Below are 15305 nucleotides of genomic sequence, written 5' to 3'. Positions count from 1 at the left end.
AGTATTCATCAAGAATTAATTTAGAATTAATTTAGTGATCAAAATGGAGCTAATTAAATATGGACTCTTATTTATATATATGGATTGGGCTAAGATTTATTTAGGATGGGCTAAGAGTATATGAGGTCCATGGATAGTTCATGGTGCTTTTAACCCATGGATCCTAGGTAAATGAAGAGTCATTGGTTTTAGGGTTTAACCCTAATCCTCCATACTATATAAAGGAGTCCTTGGTTCTAGAATTGGCACTAGTGTATGTGAGCACAAGGGTGAGTCGATTTCTATATGGTTCTTATTGTCTCAAGAACTTCCAACTTGTTTTTGGTGATTTGTAACACCACTTGAGGCATCCACATTATTGGTGCTAGGCTCTAAAACTCCAAGCAATCAACCACAAAAGAAAGGTATATTATTCTACTTAAAGTTTTTGTATTACAAGTGCCCCATAACATGCTAGTTAGGTTGTAAACCTTGGAAATCAAATTTGCATGTATTTAAGAGAAAAAATAGATCCAAGGTTTCTAGGGTTGCATGTGCACCATAGGAGTATTAGTATGCTCAAAACCCAACAGTGGTATCAGAGCCTAGGCTTGTTTTCTTGATACTTGATGCAAACTTGTTGAAAAATCTCAAAAATCTGCACTCTGCAGCATGAACTCGCCGAGTCCATGGGGGAAATCGACGAGTCCATGTGTAAATTCATCCTACTCGTCGAGTAGGTTCTTGCACTAGTCGAGTAGGAGCCCCAAAATGCAGTTTTTCGAGTTTTTCTGTTCGAAATGGACTAGAAACATTACCCTAAACTGTTTTGGTGTTTTAAAACTTGTTTTAGTTGGTGTAATGTTTATGCTAATCCATTTACAATGGCTAATATCAAAATTCAATGTTTTATATGTGTTAATATGATTCTTGAAATTTTGATATGAATGTTTATGTTCTTATGAGTTTTTAGAAGATCATAGGAATTATGTGTAATTTCCTTGTAGTATAATTCTTGATCTTAATGGCTAATGATGGAGTCCATAACTTGTCCTCAAGTTATGGATAACCAAAAGTCACTTCTTTAAAAGTGTCATTAAAGAATAAGAGGTTACATAAAATGAAGAGTCTTCATTTTAATGGACCATTAAAACTCATAAGTTATGAAATGAAAAGTCTTGAATAATTTCAATACTTGCCCTAAAGTTTGGAATTTGAAAAGGCTCACACATTAAATACTTTAATTCCAAATTGAGCCTTATAATTTTAAAAGTTTAAAATTCAACCCTTATACTTCTATAATACTAAAACTTTAATTATATATATATATATATATATATATATATATATATATATATATATATGTATAAGAATAAGTCAACCTTACCGTTAGTAGGCCTCAGTCTTGTCTTCGGATTGAGTACCGGAGTCATTGTTCTAAGGAGACTGCGGTACCTCCTTCAGTTGATTGTTCTGAGAGCCTTTAGGCTACCGAGAGTGGTTGTTCTGAGGATCGCAGTTACGGTTGAATGGAGGTTTGTTGAATTGTTGATTCTTGCGGAATGAAGAAGGTGGTATGCAGTTGAACTGTTGGCTAACTAGAGCAATAGCCTTCTAAAATTCTTATTCATCATCATACTCAGAATCTGCTTCGTATGACTGTGGTGGGGTATCATACGATGAAGAGTAAGGTGACTGCGGTGGAGCTTGTGTTATGAGAGCAAGTGGTCCTCCGAAGTCAGCACAGTCTTTGAGTACAGTGGATTCTTGTGCTTGAAGTTCTCCATAGAATTTGTAGAGTGATAAAGAGTGAATCTTCCTGTCACCTGGGACTATCATTTTGGTCGTAGTCCAATATCGTCCTAAGCCATTAAGGAACTGGAGATTTGTTTCATGGTTGCTGTGGATGGTACCAGCATTTGATAACTTTGTGACTATCAGGTTGAATCTGTTGAAGGAGTCTTCCATACTTTCACCCGCATGAGCTTTGAAGTTGTTGAAGTCGTTGAGTGCGGTTGTGAGCTTCTTATCCTGTGCTTGTTCTGAGCCTTCGTACAGGTTTTTTAGTACATCCCAGATCTCTTTTGCTGACTTGCAGTTTATGACAATATCAAAGTTGTCAGGAGCGACACCACAAGAAATTTCATAAAAAGCAACAACATCATTTTCCATTTTATCGAGATCATCCTTGGTCGGACGACTCATAGTTGGTTGACCTCCTCCTAGTCTGGTTTTCGCGCCGTCAGTTTGGACTTGTGTGAGGACTGGAACATGTGGTTCTTCTTCCATGGATCACCATACATCTCTACCCAGTCTTCTTAAGTACCTCTCCATTCTTTATGACCAGTGATGATATTCATTTGCTACCAGTATTGGAGCTCGGTTAGAACCACCAACACTATTGGAGACATTCAGAGATAACGATTGTGCCATTTTGTTTTTTTTTTGTTTTTTTGTTTTTTTTTTGAGAAATGAGCTTTAGTGGTATAGAAGGCTTAATGAGAAAATCAGAGTTCTGATATTCAAAAAGCAACTACTTTGGCTCTGATACCAATTGTTGAGAGAAAAACTTGGAGAGACACTTGAACAAACGTTAGAACAAGTATATTGCGGAATAGAGTTAATCTCAAAGGATCTAAAAGCTCAACAATAATATAGTTAGAGTTAGGAAGTTAGTTGCGGAATTTTAAGAAATAGAAATGACAACAAATGTTATATCAAGAATACACTTAATCTGATTCATAACAAGGAATACATGCACTCCAAGTTAATAAGGAAGATCAAACTTAGTGATTAAGTCTTACAGACTTGCTCCGGAGAGAGATTATATTCAGATATGTTTAAGTAGCAGTTGAGAGTAAGAAGAGTAGAAAGATAGAGAAACGAAGAAGATAATTTAGAGAAATATATTCAGAATAAGTTCATAAGTTATCAGTAAGGAGTAAGAAGTGTTTTTGATACAAGCGAATGAGTCTCTATTTATAGAGATTCTGAACTAGACTAAGACTCTATAAGCAGCCGTGCAAGGCATACTGGTTAACAGAGTACATTACATAGGATAAGTAAAAGAAATAACTAAGACTGCGGATGCTGAAGACTTGATGACTCTGGATGTTGAGATGGTTGCTGATGGAGAACGGTTGCGGTTACAGTTGTAGAATTGACTCCGGATGCTAAATTGGTTGCGGGAGCTGAACCGTTGCAGTAGTAAAGTGAAGGTTGCGGTAGTTGAGTTCAAGAGGGTCACTTTTTATGATTCAACAATTTCCCCTTAAGTGACCTCTTTAACTTTGGTTCAGGAGTCAAGCTTGAGGAACTTGATCAAAATCCACCAAAATTTTCTAACATTCTCCGTCCATGTAATTCTCCTTGTAATTTCAAACTTGACTTCAGCAGTAGTTGTCACACCCCGAAAACCGAAGGCGGAAACATTTCCGGGGTTGACTCCATGTTGAGTATCAAATCCAATGCACATAGTAAAACAGTAAACACAAAACATTACATTACATAATATTGTTTACATCAGTTTGAAAGAAAAGTTATACAAGTGTTTTACATATTTAATATAAACAAAAGTAAAGACGAGTCTTCGGGACGCTCCGTCTTCTCCAGATGGTTGCGGTGTACCTGTCTAACGCTGACCTGAGAATACAAGCGGATTGAAAATCAGCATAAAGCTGGTGAGTTCATAAGTGGTTTAGTTTTGAAAAGAACGAGATCCTTTACTTTCTGAAAAAGTTGTTGATCAAGAAAATCCCATATTTTCTTATGAAAACGGTTTGGTTATCCTTTGTTACAATTTCGAAAACAGTTGACTATGTCGTTCCAGGAAAATCCCATATTTTCCTTATAGTCTTAGTTATTCGTTTGTTACTTTATCCGTTTATGTACTGTTGTGCTACCCAGGAAAATCCCATATTTTCCAATGAATTGAGTTGTCTATTTGTATTTAGGTTCGTTACTGATTGTAGTGTTATCCCAGGAAAATCCCATATTTTCCTATGTGTGGTGTTTGGTTCTTAAGTCTGATTTCGAAGTACTAGTAATTACAATGTGAGTAGTTTTAGTTATGTGTTCTAAACCCTTAGTTATTCTACATTCGGATAACTATAATCTACTAACTTAGTTGTATTTTCGAATATTTGGAATCACACAGAAGCGTACATTACAGTATTTTCGAAGTTCTGCTGATTTCCAAATGAGTATATTAGTTGTGTATTCGAAGCTCTGTCGACATTATGAGGCGGATATATTTGAAACTCAGTAGAGGTCCAGAGGAGTATTTTCGTATTAGATTCGAAACTCTGGTGACACTCAAGGAGTACACTAACCGTATTTTCGAAGTCTTAGTGTCAACCAAAGGCGTCTTTTCGCATTCGTAGTCGTATTCGCATTCGTAGTCGTATTCGTATTCGTATTCGTATTCGTATTCATATTCGTATTCGTATTCGTATTCGTATTCGTATTTGTATTTTTATTCGTATTCGTATTCGTATTCGTGTTCGATTACATTCGTTGATCTTAAATATGATTAGTATGATTTCTTATTCAAGAGAATATAGTTATAACACTCTTAAAAGAAATCTATGTTTAACCTGCAATTCAAAACGTCAGTTACCACAAATCTTTGGAAATCAAGACATTTAGTAAGTAAAACCAATGAGTTGAAAATCAGTTTAAGTACAAAATATACTTGTACTTTTGCTTGTATTCCCCCCTGAAAACATTGAAAAACCATTGAAACCACGGAAAAAGGGTAGGGGTATGAACTCACCGGTTGAGAAACGCGTCGGTTTGGATCCTAAGCGTCAGTTCTGGGTTCGTGAATGCACATGGTTCCTATGGATTATGAAATGATACATATTTGTATTTAATTAGGACATGATTAATTTATTTGTTAAGGACATACACTTCTAGTTGCGGAAACACCCCATTACAAGTGTTTGGAAGGACCCGGGTGGCGTTTAAGGACTTGTATGAGCGGGAAATGGAGTTTACTCTTCAAGAGTAAACTCTTACAAGATTTTTCGGCCTAGAACACCCATTCCCCATGAGTTTACGACCGTAAACTCATGGTGGGGTGGTTTATGGTGTAAATTTGCTTGAAACACTTAAGGGAAAATTTCTAGGTTTGGTTTAAGGGCTTGGAATGAATTTTAAACACCAATGGACATACTTAAGGGAGTTTACGGCCTTAGCATGGAGCTTACGGCCGTAAACTCCTATGCACCCATGAATAATTGTTTTAGTGCTTCCAAATCAATCACATGTGATTTCTAAAATTGTTCCAATGCCTTTCATGAAGTTTTATGGGACTTATGGGGTGTTTTTGGAATTTACGGCCATGAAGCACCTTCTATGGCCGTAAACTCTCAAATGGAGAGTTTTGATGTGTTTAAGGTCCTTAAACTATTTTTGGTTGGTTCTATGATTTATTCCAAGGCTTTTGGTGGTGTTGGATGGCTTTCTAACACCTTAGGAGTGAGTTTACACCCATGTTTGAGGAGTTTACGGCCCAAGCACATGCCTTGGCCGTAAACTCATACAAACCCCTCAAAATTCATTTTTGAAGTGTTTTAGGTCCATAACCAATATTCTAAAAGTCGTATCTAAGTCTTGTTTCAGCCATGGAAGGGTTTAAGGGCTTAAAACCCTTATAATTTAGTGTTTACGGCCTAGACACCTTCCTGGGCCGTTAACTCATAAACAAGGCTCTAAATTATGTTTCAAGGCATTCTAAGCTCATTCCATAAAGTCATCTAGCCATATCTAAGGTCTAATTGTGGTTTGGAAGGTTTTTATTGCTCCAAAAACCCCATTTATATGGGTTTACGGCCTAGGACTGTTCTAGGGCCGTAAACTCATGGTAATGGTCCTAATCCATAGATTAATCTCGAATTTGAAGGGTAAAGAGGTTGCATAACAAGCTAGGGAAGGTACCTTGGTGATTAGGAGCCTTAAACTTGAGATTTGGACCCTTAAACTTGGATTTAGGAGAGAGGTTGGTGTGAAAGTTGTAAAATGGAGCAAAAGCTTCAAAATGAAGACTTGGATCACTTTAAATAGTGTCCAAGTTTGGGACACGGTATAATTCTACCCGATACCGGCGTTAGACGGGGCTTTTGGTCGCACCCGACCAATTTGCCGTAACCCGATATGGTTGATTATAGAAATGTTCCGATCATTAATATGAGACGTTAGAATGAGTTCTAAGGGTATTAAGACACTTATTAAGTCATAAAATAAAACATACATTAATGACTTAATAAATTGTCGGAATCGGAAACGAAATCGGAAACGACGATTGGATGATCGGAACGAGTCGCGAGAAGGGTTACATTTAGGGATATGAATTTCAGGTTGTTACATTATTCCCCCGTTAAAGGGAATTTCGTCCCGAAATTCAAAGATTCGAACACAGATCACGAAGTGAAAAGAGATATGAGAATGAATCTACTGCTTCGGGTCTTCAAGCTCCTAAGTGGAATCGGGTCTCCGCTTGACATTTCAGCGAACCCTCATTGTCAGGGTGTGGCTTTGTTACGCATGGTTAACCTCTCAATCCACGATCTCAATTGATTCATCCATGAAGGTTCAGATTTTTATCGGATTTGATCTCCTCAAAGGAATTACTAGGGTTTCGTCAGGTCGGCAAGCCTTACGAATAAATATGCGGAATATCAGATGGTTGCTACTGAGTCTTGAAGATAGATCGGAGAGGGCTATGGAATCGATTCCTAACGAGGATCTCGAAGAGTCTAAGGTTCCACAAGTTAAGTTTTTCCACACTTCCCAAGGAGTACTATACCTTTCCAGGGTAAAACCTTCAACAAGTGGGTACACTTTCACATGGTAGAGTAACTAAGGGTCCGACAGTTCTAAGGGAGACTTCTATATGAGTCTACGATTATAGTCGACGGAACCCAAGAATCGACAGGTTTCCATGGGTGTTCCCGGTTTCGACTAATTCTTTATTGCCTTTGCTTTTGGAAGGGTTTACGAGTATGACTGCTTTGCTTATCTACGGACCAAGAAAATGGTTTAACCGAAGGGCGCCACTACTACTTCGTAGTGATCGTATCAAGCTTGAATTGCTGACTTGCACAAATCGTACTCACTGAGGTTTGGCTATGAGGAAATTCCTGGAATTAGGTCGATGCGAGACTGGATTGCACATTCGGAAAGAATTACCAAGAATTCTTTGTAATAGTATCGGGGAATGGTAGACTTCTCGTTTCTCGATGATCACTCGGACGAGAACTACATGGAAAGACTTTTTAAGCTTTGATGTACGAAGATCATGAAAGTCGAGTCGGAGGAAGGTTGGAATGAATGGCTTTCTCGAAACTAGGAAAGACAACATGAATGAGGCTCAGTCATTACATGCTAAAGGTGACATCAAAGCATCTCATAAAAAGTTTGCCCCTAGGTCAAATGGGAAAAGAATATCGCTCGGATTGAGAATACAATCTACGGATACGACACAAGCATTCTCGCTCTCACGTGATAACCATCTCGAAGATATACATATTCGGTTACTCGCAAACGACGGGGTTAGAAGATGTTCAAATGGATGGTTAACGAATTTCTTTCGGTGCTAGAATCGAAAAGAATCACAGGCATATAAATTTAACAAAGGAAAATATACCTGTGGAAACGGTGGGATCGGCGGCTGTCCTTTCTTGCCCCATATTTAGGACTCTCCCGGTGTTGCCAGACGTTACTGTCTTTGGACAGTTTCGCTTATAGTCCCCGACCTCTCCACAGCTGTAGCAGGTTCGACCAATACCTGCACCGGAAGCTTGACTAGTTGACGGGGTTGGGGTTTTGCAGGTTCGTGCGAGGTGACCTTCCTGGCCACAACTTCTACATAAATTTTCACGACAAGGTCCAGGGATGCGATGGTGGTAGTTACATTGGTCACACCACGGGAGGGTACCGACATATCCGGTAACAGGTACTTGAGATGTGGAATTGACAACAGAAACAGTAGCAGGGGTAGTGGCAGTGTGGACTGCCACTATTTGTTGTTTCTTTGAGGGTTCTGGGGAAGACTGACTCTTCTTCTTCTTTCTCCAAAACTTTCTTTTCTCGCCACTCTTTTCTGTTGGCTCGGGAGTGGTGCCTGCTTCCTCTTGATCATCATTGTGATCGATCAAAGTTTGTGCTAAACACTTGGCAATGTCATAGGTATCTGGCTTTGCTGCTATAACATTCCCTTTGGTCGGCTGAGTTAATCCCCAGATGAACCTTTCTACCTTTTTGCTTTCCGGGGTAACCATTCCCGGACAAAGAAGTGCCAAGTCATCAAACCTTGAAGTGTAAGAGGCGATATCGGAACCTTTCATCTTCAGGTTCCATAGCTCATGTTCCAGCTTCTGGATTTCACCCCGAGGGCAATACTCCGCACGTAGTAGTTCCTTCATAACTTCCCATCCCATAGCATTAGCTACAGGTAGAGTCAGGGATTTGACTCGGGCGTTCCACCAAGTCAAAGCCTTATCGGTGAGCGTACAGGCGGCAAATTTCACCTTATCAGATTCCGAACAGGCGCAAATCTCGAAGATAGATTCAATTTTCTCTAACCACCGAGTTAGAGCAATGACACCCCCTGTGCCATCGAAGAATGTGGGTTTTGCATTAATAAAGTCTTTATAGGAACACTCCTTCCGGTGTCCTTGATTACCTTCTTGGTTTTGGTTTTAGGAACCACCTCCCGAACCATTGGGGTTTAGTTGAGGTAGGAGAGCTGATATGGTGGAAGAAATGGTTGCCTGAAGTGTTTCTAGATCGATTTGAAGAGGTGGTGGTGGCGGCGGAGGGTTGTTGGTGTTCTTTGAGCTGGGTCTCTTTCTTGGAGGCATCTTGATCTAAAAAGATCAGGAAAAAGAGGATCATAAGTCCTCTGAATTGAATCAAAAGATATGGATTAGGGAATATCTCATCAATACAGATATAGCACCATATTAAGAGATAAAGCAGGAAAGAGTTATCAAAGAAAATGATTTATCGCTAAGGGAATGATCAAGGAACAACGCATATACGAGGATTTCTACAAAGGATCGGCTCGATAAATACTCCCATAGTATTTCATGTTTCGTTACGATGCTGGTTCGATGTTTGTGGTATTAGGGTAAGTTTTAGGCATGTTGCACACCACAGTCACTCCCAAACACATGTTGGCCGTGTCTCGTATGAATATAGTTGGCCATGCTATATTGATTCTAGACACGACTACATAACTGCCCAGGTTTAACCACAGCGTACAACACCCATTTACTTATATTTTGTTCTACTTGTAGTTACGGATTTCGACGGTCGGTATACTTGTATACTTTTAGAAAATACTTATATTCGTAGAGTATACTTTTAGTTCAGAGCACTTAGGCCCTTTAATGTTTATAGTCTTATACCATGTAAGCTTTGGTATACCAGTTCACTATAAACAAGGGCTCTGATACCAATCTGTCACACCCCGAAAACCGAAGGCGGAAACATTTCCGGGGTTGACTCCATGTTGAGTATCAAATCCAATGCACATAGTAAAACAGTAAACACAAAACATTACATTACATAATATTGTTTACATCAGTTTGAAAGAAAAGTTATACAAGTGTTTTACATATGTAATATAAACAAAAGTAAAGACGAGTCTTTGGGACGCTCTGTCTTCTCCAGATGGTTGCGGTGTACCTGTCTAACGCTGACCTGAGAATACAAGCGGATTGAAAATCAGCATAAAGCTGGTGAGTTCATAAGTGGTTTAGTTTTGAAAAGAACGAGATCCTTTACTTTCTGAAAAAGTTGTTGATCAAGAAAATCCCATATTTTCTTATGAAAACGGTTTGGTTATCCTTTGTTACAATTTCGAAAATAGTTGACTATGTCGTTCTAGGAAAATCCCATGTTTTCCTTATAGTTTTAGTTATTCGTTTGTTACTTTATCTGTTTATGTATTGTTGTGCTACCCGGGAAAATCCCATATTTTCCCATGAATTGAGTTGTCTATTTGTATTTAGGTTCGTTACTGATTGTAATGTTATCCCAGGAAAATCCCATATTTTCCTATGTGTGGTGTTTGGTTCTTAAGTCTGATTTCGAAGTACTAGTAATTACCATGTGAGTAGTTTTAGTTATGTGTTCTAAACCCTTAGTTATTCTACATTCGGATAACTATAATCTACTAACTTAGTTGAATTTTCGAATATTTGGAATCACACAGAAGCGTACATTACAGTATTTTCGAAGTTCTGCTGATTTCCAAATGAGTATATTAGTTGTGTATTCGAAGCTCTGTCGACATTATGAGGCGGATATATTTGAAACTCAGTAGAGGTCCAGAGGAGTATTTTCGTATTAGATTCGAAACTCTGGTGACACTCAAGGAGTACACTAACCGTATTTTCGAAGTCTTAGTGTCAACCAAAGGCGTATTTTCGCATTCGTAGTCGTATTCGCATTTGTAGTCGTATTCGTATTCGTAGTCGTAGTCGTATTCGTATTCGTATTCGTATTCGTATTCGTATTCGTATTCGTATTCGTATTTGTATTCGTATTCGTATTCGATTACATTCGTTGATCTTAAATATGATTAGTATGATTTCTTATTCAAGAGAATATAATTATAACACTCTTAAAAGAAATCTATGTTTAACCTGCAATTCGAAACGTCAGTTACCACAAATATTTGGAAATCAAGACATTTAGTAAGTAAAACCAATGAGTTGAAAATTAGTTTAAGTACAAAATATACTTGTACTTTTGCTTGTATTCCCCCCTGAAAACATTGAAAAACCATTGAAAACACGGAAAAAGGGTAGGGGTATGAACTCACCGGTTAAGAAACGCATCGGTTTGGATCCTAAGCGTCAGTTCTGGGTTCGTGAACGCACAAGGTTCCTATGGATTATGAAATGATACATATTTGTATTTAATTAGGACATGATTAATTTATTTGTTAAGGACATACACTTCTAGTTGCGGAAACACCCCATTACAAGTGTTTGGAAGGACCCGGGTGGCGTTTAAGGACTTGTATGACCGGGAAATGGAGTTTACTCTTACAAGAGTTTTCGGCCTAGAACACCCATTCCCCATGAGTTTACAACCGTAAACTCATGGTGGGGTGGTTTATGGTGTAAATTTGCTTGAAACACTTAGGGGAAAATTTCTAGGTTTGGTTTAAGGGCTTGGAATGAATTTTAAACACCAATGGACATACTTAAGGGAGTTTAGGGCCTTAGCATGGAGCTTAAGGCTGTAAACTCCTATGCACCCTTGAATAATTGTTTTAATGCTTCCAAATCAATCACATGTTATTTCTAAAATTGTTCCAAGGCCTTTCATGAAGTTTTATGGGACTTATGGGGTGTTTTTGGATTTTACGGCCATGAAGCACCTTCTATGGCCGTAAACTCTCAAATTGAGAGTTTTGATGTGTTTAAGGTCCTTACACTATTTTTGGTTGGTTCTATGATTTATTCCAAGGCTTTTGGTGGTGTTGGATGGCTTTCTAACACTTTAGAAGTGAGTTTACACCCATGTTTGAGGAGTTTACGGCCCAAGCACATGCCTTGGCCGTAAACTCATACAAACCCCTCAAAATTCATGTTTAAAGTGTTCTAGGTCCATAACCAATATTCTAAAAGTCGTATCTAAGTCTTGTTTGAGCCATGGAAGGGTTTAAGGGCTTAAAACCCTTATAATTTAGTGTTTACGGCCTAGACACCTTCCTGGTCCGTAAACTCATAAACAAGGCTCTAAATTATGTTTCAAGGCATTCTAAGCTCATTCCATAAAGTCATCTAGCCATATCTAAGGTCTAATTGTGGTTTGGAAGGGTTTTATTGCTCCAAAAACCCCATTTATATGGGTTTACGGCCTAGGACTGTTCTAGGGCCGTAAAATCATGGTAATGGTCCTAATCCATAGATTAATCTCGAATTTGAAGGCTAAAGAGGTTGCATAACAAGCTAGGGAAGGTACCTTGGTGATTAGGAGCCTTAAACTTGAGATTTGGACCCTTAAACTTGGATTTAGGAGAGAGGTTGGTGTGAAAGTTGTAAAATGGAGCAAAAGCTTCAAAATGAAGACTTGGATCACTTTAAATAGTGTCCAAGTTCAGGACACGGTAGAATTCTACCCGATACCAGCGTTAGACGGGGCTTTTGGTCGCACCCGACCAATTTGCCGTAACCCGATATGGTTGATTCTAGAAATGTTCCGAGCATTAATATGAGACGTTAGAATGAGTTCTATGGGTATTAAGACATTTATTAAGTCATAAAATAAAATATACATAATGACTTAATAAATTGTCGAAAACGGAAACGAAATCGGAAATGGCGATTGGATGATCGAAACGAGTCGCGAGAAGGGTTACATTTAGGGATATGAATTTCGGGTTGTTACAGTAGTGTGCTTTGATCTTTCTACTGCGGTCTTGCGTATGTCAAGTTGCTTCTTGGGCAGACGATGCATAGCTTTTATTGGAATGAAATATTTGACGTTGTCCGTCTTCTGTTTGAAAATTATCCCATGTTTAGGATAGTTTGTTGCGCCTAATGATCTTTCTTCAAAGCCTTCGGTTGGCATTGGCACAGGTTCTAGTGGGGGAGATCAAACTTTCTGATGATGGTGGGGTGGATATCCGCATCGATTTTGGCAAAGTCGCAAACAGTGTCCTTTAGAAAGGATTTGGCTTTGTCAAGAGCTATCTGCATCTTCGGATGCTTTTCTGTCTTCTTTTGAAAAACTCTAGCAATGAGAAATATTTCTTCAGGATTCATGCAGGGAAAGTCTGCATGGGTGCAGATGTAGTCATGCTCTATTCTAGTAAGAGTGAATTGAGCAAATGCAACTTTCATGAACTTCCGCATCTTGTAGTTTTTCACTGCGGATGGTCTATCGTTAGACCATATGTTTTCTACTAAAGAGCCATGCTCCGCATAGAAGCAAGTGAGTCTTTCAAATTCCATCAGAAAACGCTTGTGATAAGGAAAACTACAGTCAAAGGATTTAAAGACAGCAAAATACTTGGCATTGGGAGAAATTGGAATATCCCAATAACCATCGGATGGTGGTTCAGCATACGTGAGATGGGGAGTGTAGTCTTCATCTAGCAGCCTGTGAAGAGGATTGACCCATGAGTTGATCAGCGATTCATCGATCATAGTGCCAAATCCGCATTCTCTCCATATGATTTCAGCTAGCTTGGCTGCTTTCCAATCATGTTTCCTTTGAGCGATGGCACGAGAGTCTGTGGAGCTTTCTGATGACATATGTTCCTCAAGGTTTTTGAAATGAGGAGGAGTCTCAGGTCTATTGAGGGTGTTTTTGGGTGATGAGTCGGGAGATGGAATATTTTGAGATGGTGGAGGTGAAGGCTGCGGTGTGGGAATTTTCTTTGTGGTGATTGGAGGGCTCTGACGAATGGATGTATCAGAGCGATGGCCTTCTTCATCACTTCCCCCTCTTGAGGGATGCATCGCAGGTGCTTCCTCAAGCCATTGTTTGAGGCCATCCACTTTGGCACAGACCTATGCAAAGTGAATTTTCATCATTTCGGCCAGTTATGAGTTATTTGGAGTGGCAAAGTTGAAGAGCAGCTTGTGTATGTCTTTGGTAAGCTGAAGTATCTCAGGGCCATGGAAATTGGAGGTAAGGGATTTCTGCATCCGGTTGATTGTTGCATGAAGAACAGAGATATTGGACTCATAGGCAGTATGAGTCTCATCTATCACCCTTTGATATTGTGCAACTTGTTTCGCAATGGCTGTTTGTAAGCCTTTTTTGATTGCGGTCACCTCAGTAATGAGGCTTTCCGCTGCGGCCATAAAGTCTTGATGATCGGCCCTGCGGTTGTTATCAAGAGATCGAATCCCCATTTCGACTTTGAGAGATATGTGCTCAGCAACCATACGCTCTCTTGTCTCAAGTCGTTCAATGCGTTCAATCAGAGACTGCGGTCCTAGAGTATCTTCAGGTGGAGGTTGGATAGGCTTAACCGCAGCCAAAATTTGATCGACTTTGGCTTGGAGTTTGAGGAATTCTTTTCTGGTGACAGCATCTTTCTTCTTTTTCTTTTTCTTTTCCTTGGGCTTAGAAGTTGAATGCTGAGAACCGTTGGATTCTTCTTCTTCTTCGAACATCATAAGGTCGTCATCTGAAGGATTTGGTTTGTTGACCTCTTGGATGTCTTCATCATCAAAACCGAAGGTTGGGGCTGAGCTGAGTTCAATAGCTAGCTCTTCGTCTTGAGATGGGTTGACTGCGGTAGGTGGAACAGGAGTTGAAGTCGGAGGAATATTAGATGTACCTGCGGCTGCGGTTGAGGCTTGAACTTTTAGCAAGGTATCTGTCATTTGATCCATCCAGGTTTGAACCTTTTGGATTGTGGCAGCAGTATGGGCATTGCTGATGGCATTTTCCCAGTACTTGGCCACAGACAGGATTTCTTGTTCCTTCTGTTGTTGTTGTTTTACCTGTTGCTCCTTGCGGGCTTGGAATGCTCTTTTGAAAGCAGCATATTTCTTGATTTCAGCATCAGTAGTTGGCTGATACCGACTCCAAGAGTCACTAGAATCTTCGCCGTCAATTCCTTATGTTCGCACCAAGGTGTCCCTTGGGTTAACGGGTCCTTGCACATTAGTGCTCACTGTGCCTAAACCACCTGATAAAGATGTAAGCAGAGTAGGATTTCCTGGGCTTCCTCGGTCTCCTTGACCCGTGGTCAAGTCTGGCCTCGGCCCAGTTCTGGCATGGGCGAAAGAAATGACCTGCGGATGGAGTGGTGTTTAAATTGTTTGAGATACTTGCAAAAGGATTGAGTCTAACTCCTCAGAAGAAAAAATATGCAGTCTGGAAGCCCTGGAGACCTTAGGGCGATTTCCAAATTTATCTACTTGAGATAAAACTGGGGGGCTGTCTCCACGTTCAGATGAAGAAGATGATGAAACAATCTCACATGATGAGGTTGAGTGGTATTCGAGTGTGGTATTGAATGGATGTGCGGCCATCCCAAGCACTACAGGAGCCTATTGAGAGGCTGCAATATCAGTCCGGTCACGCATTTGGCTAGTGGTTTCAGTTGTTTTTCTTTTCTTGAGGATAGCTATAAGTTGTCTATCTTCATCAGAATCACTACTCGATACAGTGGTGGTTTTGGTTTTTCATTTCTTAGAAGGTGCGGTTTGTTTTGGGGCTTTCTTCTTGGGTGTGGTAGCTTTCCTTTTAGAAACCACGGATTTTCTCCGTTGAGAAATGTTAAAAAGTGTAGTGACAGAGGGGGCTGCGGTACCCTCAGGAAGAATGGTTGTAGAAGGAAG

Source organism: Lactuca sativa, chromosome 3 (genome assembly GCF_002870075.4).
Source record: "Lactuca sativa cultivar Salinas chromosome 3, Lsat_Salinas_v11, whole genome shotgun sequence".
In the NCBI taxonomy this organism is placed as follows: Eukaryota; Viridiplantae; Streptophyta; class Magnoliopsida; order Asterales; family Asteraceae; genus Lactuca; species Lactuca sativa.
The sequence above is the reverse complement of the archived record's forward strand: the minus strand, read 5'-3'. Positions refer to the sequence as shown.